Below are 10,233 nucleotides of genomic sequence, written 5' to 3' on the forward strand. Positions count from 1 at the left end.
TTAACTGTACTTGGCTAATGCTCAGCCGAAGTGCGCACACACTAGAGAGGACTGATGAACCTGGACCACTGTATACGCAATGAACACACACTTAACAAACATGCACTTTGCGGCTAGAAGCCAGTGGAGCTGTTCTAAAGCAGGAGTCATGTACATCGGCTAAATATGCCCCATGCAGTAGAATTTTGTAGACCCTGTAGTACGTATTGGGGGGGCCAAGATAAACCCTCTACTGATAGTTAAACGTGCTTGAATTAATATATTTGTTGAAGGGTTCTGATAAAAGTGTCTAGATAGGTAAAGAGGCATCTGGGGCAACACATGCATAAAGTAGATGGTTTTTACTACAGTACCTATCTGTTTTTCCATATCACTACACCTTTCAACTCAAAAGCAATAGGGATATTTTTTCCTGGAATATTGCTGAAAAACAGACTTTCATGGTTGTTTTTGTTTTATCTCCTGTATTCCACATATCGCATGAAACCATAGGCTTTGGCACACAGGCTTTTATTGGGCTGGCCACCTATTGGACTCCGTTAGCTAATGTCTGAGGCAAAAGTTGTACTAAGCATGACACTTCTGCTGGAGGCTCATAAATCTGTTCCCTGGGCTACTGTAGAGAACTAAATGGTCAAAGCCTGTGGGAAGTAAATTCAACTTTGGCAAGAGTTTCCCTTTAAACTCAAACACTTCCTCATCCTTTTTTAAATTCTGTTCATAGTTTACTGAGTGAAAACTATTTGAGAAATAAACAATGCCATTTATTAGGATTGAAAACATTGCATTTAATGTACAATTTTGAGATTCTGTAAAATAGGTGTGTTTTTCCTCTAGCATTTTGAAAGGTTTTTCATTTACTTTTTAAAACTATATTTTACGGACCAACATTGACAAAGCTAACTGCTCAGCACTTGCATTATAAGTTCGAGATGTATTGGTGTTGCCAGTGCTTTTTTAAAATACAGTATGCTGAAGTTTGATTAAACTATCTAGTAGCCATGACAGAAAGGTCACATATATGGGCTTTGCACAATGGAAATTACAGAGTTCCTCAGGGGTACAGTGTGTGTCTATTTTTTTGCCCCCCACCTCCAGGCACTTCGGTATTACAGAAGAGGCCACAGACATTTGTTCAACTCTTTCTGTAATATGAAAGACACGTTGTGCACCTAATCTATCCCAAAGGGCTGTTCGATGATTTGCATGGGGGTGTGACATTATGGAAATGAGGGAACTCCCTTGCTGCAGCAGATGTAGGATCGAAATATGTCATTGGGATGCATGATGATTGTGCACCACATATTAAGTGGAAAACAATAAGTGCACCCCCTGATATTGCCGGTGGCAGACAGCTGGCAGACCTCCTTTAAGTTCATTCATGCTTTGGGGACAACACGTTATTTGTATTTAATAAGGTGCAATATCACTGTCTGCTGAGAATATACTCAGCCTCACACACACTGGGATAGTGCACCATTTCGTGGGACACGGCCCCTAATGTGTTACTTTCTGAAATGCTGAACCATATACTCTTTAACAAACTAATGTAATTTTTGCATTTGAATGTGTGTAACCTCGTGTAGGCAAAATAGCACAAAGTCTGAAAAATCATAGTTTACTTCAATAAATGTTGAGGTTATTTTAAGAAAAATACAGACCGGATAATGCACTTTGCAGACTATTAGAATGCCAGGTCTGTGCGCTGATCTTCACGATCTACAAGAGTAGGCTCACAATATGAGTCCTTGTCACTACTGTGTTGTATCTGCAGTCTTGAGCATATGGTAGTCAGCGATAGAAACTCAAGTTGTGGTAAAGTTGCACAAAGAAAACGTAAAAAATATTTGCCTACCTTCTACTTTTATTTAGCCGTAGGGCATTGTATGATTTGAGTACAACAGAAGACTAACATGTATAACTTGTTTTTTATCATTACAAATGAGCAAAAATGTATCCACTGCCGATGGAGAGACCATCAACAACACTGTCTTCGACTACACCATTAAAAAAAACTATTCCTATTCCAAGACAGACTTTGGCTCAAGAGGATGACGTATCTCCGTAGGTAACTAAAGCATTCTTAGAGTCAGAAGGAGAATCTCTGGGTTCTTGGGTGGTCCTACGCAGTTACAGGTTGATGAAGATGAGGACAAAGTACTGCCTGGAACATCAGAATTGGCACATACTGGAGCACAGAGCGATCCAGAGGGGCTTACATTCTTTCCCTTAATGACTACAAATGTCACTGGTGCTATTGTGGACAGACAACACCACCTCCATGTTCTGTGAAAACAAGTGGGGGGAACAAAGTCTCCAGTGCAGTTAGAGGAAGTCCAAGCAAACCATTTCCCTGATGGCAGAACATCTTACAGGAGTCTCTATCATGTTGGTCATTACCCGCTGCAGAATAGCAAGTGTTTCCTACAAGTGGGAGTTGCATCAAACCAAGAATGAATTTTGCCAATTAACACACACAGCCCCAGCTTAGTCTCACAAATACTGGTTCGCCAATCTCCCACATCTTTTAGAAATGTCCCCTCTCTCCCAAGCAAACGCCAAGATTCTTCACTCTAACCCAGTTTTTCTAACCATACCAGCATGGCTACTGAACACCTGGAGCTCGCTCTACTAGACAATCCACAAAATTGCCAGGAGATCTTGGCCCCAACTCAGAGCCCTATCAACTAATAAACCTTTCCAAGCCAAGTCTGAATCTGGTGAATTGAAAAAGAATTGCATTCAATAACTGTTCACTCTCTTGTATGTCTAAGGTATTTCTATAGGGCAAACTTAACCAAATGGAATTGGAGTGCTGTACATGGTCAAAGGCAAGCATAAAGTCAAGAAGAAATAAGAGAAGAAGCTTGGTTGTGGTAGTTTAATGGATTGCGATGTAGTGTTCTGTAAAGAGGTGAGTCTTCAGCTCTTTCCTTAATTGGATCAGAGTTGGGGTGGTCCAGGGATTTTTTTTGAAGATACTAAGTGCATAGATGAAAGGTCTGCTGTCTTTTGTTTTCTTTTTCACACTTCTTCATCTGCAGTTTGGTGGTGTCCTGGCTGCAGGTGTTCCGAGAACCACCAAAGATGTTTATGTTTAGAATGTTGTAGAGCGCATGGCTGCCCTAGGGCTTCTCAGTACTAGATAAGGGAATTGCGTGTGTCGGGACAAGTTGGGTACTTCTCGTGGGAACAGCCATGCCTTGAGCTTTTTCCTGAAGCTGGGTTCTTCTTCCAGCAGTCTCAGCTCCCTGGGCATGGAGATCCACAACTTCCGGACTAAGTATGAAAATGATCTACCTCCCCATCTTGATCTCTTGATTCTTAGCCTCTCTGTAAGGTGGTCTTGTGATGACCTGAGACATCTCATTGGTGCGTATGGGGAGATGAGTTCTCCGATTTTAATGAGACCCCTGCCATTCATTGCTTTATGAGCCACGCAGAGCGCTTTGAATTTGGTCCTGGCTCTAATTTCAGCCAGTGAAGCGGTTTCAAGGAGGACTTTACTGATTCGTGCCCTGGGATTTTGAGAAGTAACCTGGATGCTGCATAACTTTCAATCTGTTAGTAACATATCCTGGTGATCCCAGATACAGGGCGTTGCCATAGTCCAGATGGGAGACCGCAAGGGCTTGGATCAAGGTTCTTCCAATATAAGCTCTATGTTCTTCCGGATTATTTGAAGTAGGCCGAAACAGGTGGCTGCTAATTTTTGTGCTTAATCTTCCATCGTTAAAGTATTATCCAGCCACATGCCCAGGTTCTATATAGCAGATTTGGGGGCGGGAGGGTGGGCCTGGGACAATGATAATTCCCCAGGATCATCAGTTCAGTTTTGTCACTGTTTAATTTCAGGCAACAGTTGTCCATCAAAATTGGTTTGATTTCAGCCCACCCGCCACCAATACCACCAATTGTGTGTCATCCTCATAGGAGGTGATATGCAACCCAAACCCCTCGACGAGTTTCGCCAATCGACGCATGTATGAGTTGAATAATGTGGGGCTAAGGGATGATCCCTGTGGGACTCCGCATAAGACTGGCAATGTATCAGAGAGAAGTGTGGATTCCATGATCTGAAATGTTCTTTTGCTCAAAAAGGAGGTAAACCACTGAAGGGCTTTTCCCTGGATACCGACCTCCCTCGACCTTTTTTCCAGATATGAGTGGTCTACTGTATCGAAAGCCGCACTTAAGTCCAGAAGCAGGATTGCTGCTGAGCCACCCTGATTTAATGTGCTTTTTAGCTTCTCAGTGACCACCAGAAAAGCTGATGCTGTGGTGTTGTTGGGAACCCATCTGAGTCTTATGTAGATAGTAGTTCTCTTCCAGAAACGGAGATCAGGTATGGTTGACATGTTTCTCCAAAATGTTTCCTAGGACGGATAATAGCGAGATAGGTTAAACGTTGCCTAATATCGCTGGATCTAGGTGGGGCTTCTTCAGTAAGATGGTGAGCTTCTCTGCAAGATAAGCGGAGGTGCTCATTTTGATGGCTTTGTAAATGATGGAGCTTGTTTTGAAGATGGTGCAGCCCAGGAAGGGGAGCCAATGGAGTTCCATCTGAATGGGGATGATGTGATCATATTTCTTCTTCCCCTGGATCAGATATGCTTCTGCATGTAGAAGGTCCCTAGAGAGTGCTAGTGCACAGCCTGGGAGGCCACGGAGAAGGGAATTACCACCATCCAAATTCAAGAGCGCGAGTGCTTGAGCAGCAGTTCTGAAGTCACTTTTTAGAGAAACTGTTTGATTTTCTTTAGAAGAAAGAGCAGGTACCAGGCTGTATTTGTGTTTTTTGGCAATGTATTTCTTGAGGGTGAGGTTGGGTTTCATGTGTCCAAGTGACTTGGCATTAGGTAAAAGTTTGGGTTCAAAGCCATGAAGGTTCATGTAATTGAGCCAGGATTGCTCTGTATCTTGTTTATTGTTCTTGGCAAACAGGAATTCTGTTGTGGTTGGGTTGAGCTTCAGGTAGGAGCTGTATATCCAGATCTGGAACTACGGATCTTTTGTGACCGGGGGCGTCCCCATGTTAACAAACTATGGAATGGTAGGAGGAGAACCAGTGAAGGACATTAGTGGTGAATCCCATTTGAGACTCTAGGGTGCTTATGAGGGTGGGATGGTCAACTGTGTCGACATCAGCTCAGAGGTCCAGCAATATCCAGAGGCAGGGCTCATCTTCATTTTTGTTCAAGAGGGCATCCTCTACAGTGTCTAAGGCAGTAGTCTTCATGCTGGAGGACGATCTGAAGCCGTACTGGTAGTCGTGCAGGAGATGTTTAGCATTGATGTGATCTTTTATTTGAACATGGACTACCTTTTCAATGATCTTGTCCATGAATGGTAGGGGAGTTATAGGCCAATAGTTAGCGAGGTCATGAGGGTCCATGTGGGTTTTTTTGTGAGTGGAAGGATCTGGCCTGAGCTTATGGAAAGATGCCTTGAGTGTGGGAGGCATAGGCAACGAGAAGTAGGAGTAAGAGTTTTCCCAGAGAGAACTTTGATGAAGGTCAATGGTAAGACATCATCCTCATAAGAAGCAACTTGAAGGAGTTGAGTATGTTAGCGAGATGTGGGACGTAAAGGACTTTGAAGACTGACTATTGCAGGATTCTATAGAAATCTGTGGTTTCTTAGGGATAAAGCAAGGGTGGTGTCATCGCAGTGCTATTGGATCACATTCATTTTTTTCACTGAATAAACGGTTGATGGCATTGCACTTTTCTGTGGAGTGAGAAATAAATTGTTCTGACAAGGGGTTGATACAGTGCCTAATTGTCTTGAACAGCGTTCTGCTTCTGTTTGTGGCTTCATGGATGGTGTTGCTGTAGTACTTTACTTTGGCTGATGTGATGAGCAGTTTGCATGTTGCACAAAAGGGACTTCAATAGCAAACAGTCCTTGAGTTTTGATTATCTTCCATTTTCTTCCCTGTTGAAGATGGGACGTTTATTGTCCGCAGGTTCATTAGAGATCTCCAGAGTGCTGAAGGCTTTGGCTTTTACTTGCGTGTTGGGGCACAATGTTTGATTAACTACTCAAAAAAATTGTTGAAGTTGTTTAGTAGGGCGTTGGAGTTGGGCACAATTGGGTGTGATATGAGGTCAAGCATGCTATTGTCTTTGCGGAAGTCTATGAAGGATCTGAAGGTTTGATCTTCTCTTTTGTGTTGCCCTTGGTTTGTAGGTAGGACACAGAGCATAAGGACAAAGATGGAAATTTGTTGGGTCGAGTCCAGAGAATGGGTGGTTTGCATTGGATTGTTGGAGATTGTTAGAGTTGTCATCCTTGGAATGCCAAGTTCTCCCCTAACCTTTTGCCTTCAACCCTCCTTTTGCTGGCTTAGTTTTTATTTGCGTTAGGGCTCTGTTTGTGTTACAACTGCTGTCCAGTGCGGAACGGCTTGTGCCGTATCCTTTATACATGGTAGAATTGGCTTACACCCAACTGGTATATTGAATTTACTTGCAAGTCCCTAGTAAAGTAGTACTACATGTGCCCCGGGTCTGTAAATGAAATGCAACTAGTGGGACTGCAGCATTGGTTGTGCTACTGATAGAGCGCGCGAGGTCACCCAGCCAATGATTCCGCCGTTTCCGGCTTCAGGGCCCATATACTTTCAATTCACACTATTCATTGACAGGGCGATCTCACGGGCTGCTACCAATTGTGTGTGTTCCCTACTGTTATCACTCAGTGTACCTGACTTACCATCCACCGACACGGGTACCTATGACTTCAACGGATCAGGGGCCTAGCTGTAAAAGGAAAGGCAACAAATGCAAATTCAAATGACATTTAATACTGTTGTAAAATGACCACGGACAACTGGAAGTTTTAAAATGTTTATCTAAAGTTCGTTTTCATCAAGCATCAAACTTACAAGAATAAGGCAATCAATAACCAAGATAATGAAAAGTACATAACTATAGAGAAATAAAGTCAGGGTAATCATTCAAATGCAAATATGAAAGACAAGGGAAATATGCTATGCATTCAAGGCAAAAACTCTTTAGAAAATTTAAGTAAGGCTGTTCTAGACCATATCAGGAAATGACAAACTGCAATGCCAAATATGATTTCTAAAAGGTAGGATAGCATAGGAACAATTTAAGAAAATATGCAATTGACTTTAAGATTCAATAGTTTGCGGCAAAAGCATGGAAAATCAACATGTGCAAGATGTCACTTTATTAAAGCAAAGACAGAAAAATAGAAAGGTGCAAGTTTAAAGAACTTAGAGCAATATTTACCTAGACTGGTGTGAAAACCAAACCCTGGCCACGGGTCAGTTAAGGACAGGAAACCCTCAAGGAAGGATACCCCTCAAAGGACAGCAGGTGCAGAATGGACACCCCGGACAGGACAGGATACCCTCAGATTAGGAATCAGGACAGGACCCTCAGGACAGGACAGCAAACCCTCAGGACAGGACCGCTCAGGACAGGACCACACCCGCAGTTTGGAAGCAACGCCTGCGCTCCACCCTCTCTGCAGCTATCGATCAAGACCCCGATTGGATCAGCGAACTCCCAGCAAAGTGCTTCGCCAGCACTTTAAGGTTCAGTAGAACCTTAGTCTATGGTCAATTTCGGACAGAGTGCTCCGCAGCGCTCTGTATCTTCAGTCACCTATTGAGTACGATGGGTCAGTGACAGGTCAGCTAAACCAGACAAGTCGGACAATTTCCCTAGGTGAACCCAGGGTAGATATACAGTTTGGGGACGGTGTACCACCCCCCAATGTTGCAAAGTGTCAGAATCCCTCAATTTGGATTGGTCCTAAGGTAGGTTTTGGGTAACACACCAATCATAACACACTATTTGGATGCTTCATTTACATATCTGGGTACCGCCTAGCGAGATTGGGGTTCCCATGAGAAACTGCATAGAAATACAATAGAGATATTACATTGTTTCGGAATAAGAACATGTGATTCCGTCCTGCTAGGGTTGCAGGTCAGTTCTCAGGAGCATCTTGCCCATCACTGCCAACTGGCGGTGTTCCATCAGCCAAGGTTGTCGGTGCCCCAGAAAGTCGCACATGCGTAGAAGGGACCTCCAAGATGGCTTTTGGTGCAGTTAGACCCCCATTCCCCGCGGTACATGAAAAGTAAGCGAAAACAAATTAATACATAAAAATAACATTATGAAAACACATCACAGGGTTTGTACTTTCAACTTATCACTATAAAATATACTTATGCAACCTAAATGTTAGCTACATATAAACAAACACAAGAGCAGTGGCACGAGCAGTACCACGTTACTGGCAAAGCTATGTATTACGCATGCGCATAAATTTCCCTCCAACTCTGCAGACACGTCAGGACACGTGAGTGTGACTGACGCATGCGCAGTAACTAAATACAAGCAGCGGCCATGTTAAATGACTCGAGTGAATTATTTTAGTAAAACACATATGCAAGCATCAAGAAACCTTATTCAAACATAAAATAACGTTAGTAAAACGTACATGTGATTACCTTGTTACACATAAACGAGGTTCATGACTTCGGCAAGTCGCAAAATATGCAAAGCTTTGCTTCATCAATCCCCTCTTTGATGATATTTACTATCATCACAAAATTTTAATGGAACCAGATGCCAACTTTCTTTCACACTTTGTACAACTCTATCTCTTCCAGCAATTTCTCCAGCTTTTCCCTTTCAGTTTTGGTAGGGTGAGAATTCTTCACCTTTTTATAGATCTGATTATTCACTTCCTCCAATTCGAGCTCATCCACACTTCGTTTCACCCCTCTTGCATTCCCTTCATGCTTTCTGGTGTGCTTACGGCATTTGCAACAGACAAATATGAAAAATAGGATGAGACCTATAATTCCAATTGGCATCAGTACTTTAAACAATAAGCCTTTACCTATGCTAGCAAACCAATGACCTACATTTGAGAGACCATCTACCAGTCTCTTCCAGGCACTATCAACCTCGAGTGGTCTGAGTTCCTTTGCCAAATTAGTAATGTTTTTCACATATCTTTTGAGCTGCACACTTTAATCCGGAATATAAGTGCAACAATGTTGCGCCTTCAACATCCGGCAGACTCCGCCCTCTTTCGCTAATAAGGTATCAAGAGCAAGTCGATTCTGCAAAACCATTGATCTGATCGCAACCATTTCAGTATTGACCAGCAGAAATCCATGAGCTGTCTCAGTAGACAACACATCCACTATAGTGGACAATTTGCAAATTCTGTGAGTGTTCAGAACCACTCCCACTCCAGGTATCAGTGCACTGAAAATACTACCCATTATTTCACCTATGCTTTCTCTTTTACTACGCACTAAGCCATTAGTATTTTCACTGCTTCCAGCAACTCCATTCACATGGTATATTTTCGGGAAGACAATGCCAAAATAGCAACTTCCATACCAGTGATCCGGCAATTTGAAATAAGCCTTGTCCCCACAAATATAATAAATTCCAGGAAACACAGGCTCTGACCCATGTTTGAAACCCCAACCTCCAATTACCTTGTAATTATGTTCGCATTCACTGGAACCAATGAAAATGTTATTATAATAGCTAGTCTTCTCGCGGTGAAGACATAGCTTGCCTTTCTTTTCAAAATCCAGCAACAGAGCAGGACCCGCCCCACCAGTTGAGGTGCCTTCCATGTTCTCTGCCCACCTTGGTCTTTTCTGACTTTCGTCATTTGCTTTCTTTTGTATTTTAATTCTCCTTTTCTCTGCCATGTTCAGGAACATCTTTTCCTGCTCACGCAAAGAACAAGTCAAGTTATCTCTGTGTGCTTCACCTATGTCAATATCACCAATAGTCAGGAAATAATCTCCCATATATCGTATCACGTCACTTTTGGTATGTACAGGATTCAAGTTCCCACGTATAGGAAGCTCAGAAAAGATCACGTCATTATTAGAGTAATAGTACTGTAACGGTCCTCTTTTGTAAAATAAACTAGCTAAAATGCTACAGGAAATTCCGTATGTCAGCGGCAAGTGATGGTATGTCACGCCTTCAGCTACAGAAGTAGGTAGCTTCATGCAGACATAGCAATCTTCAATTTCCATACTCTCTACATAGTGTATTAATAAGTTTGCGAAAACATTTAAGCGTGTCCTGTTTTTAATTCCATGATAATGTAGTTCTCCCTCATCTGATGCTTCTAAGTTTTGTTTTGTTTGTCTCAGTGCTCTCTCATGTCTAGCTACACTCTGTGTTGTCAGCTCCTCACTGTCAGTATTTA

This window comes from Lissotriton helveticus, chromosome 5_1 (genome assembly GCF_964261635.1).
Source record: "Lissotriton helveticus chromosome 5_1, aLisHel1.1, whole genome shotgun sequence".
In the NCBI taxonomy this organism is placed as follows: domain Eukaryota; kingdom Metazoa; phylum Chordata; class Amphibia; order Caudata; family Salamandridae; genus Lissotriton; species Lissotriton helveticus.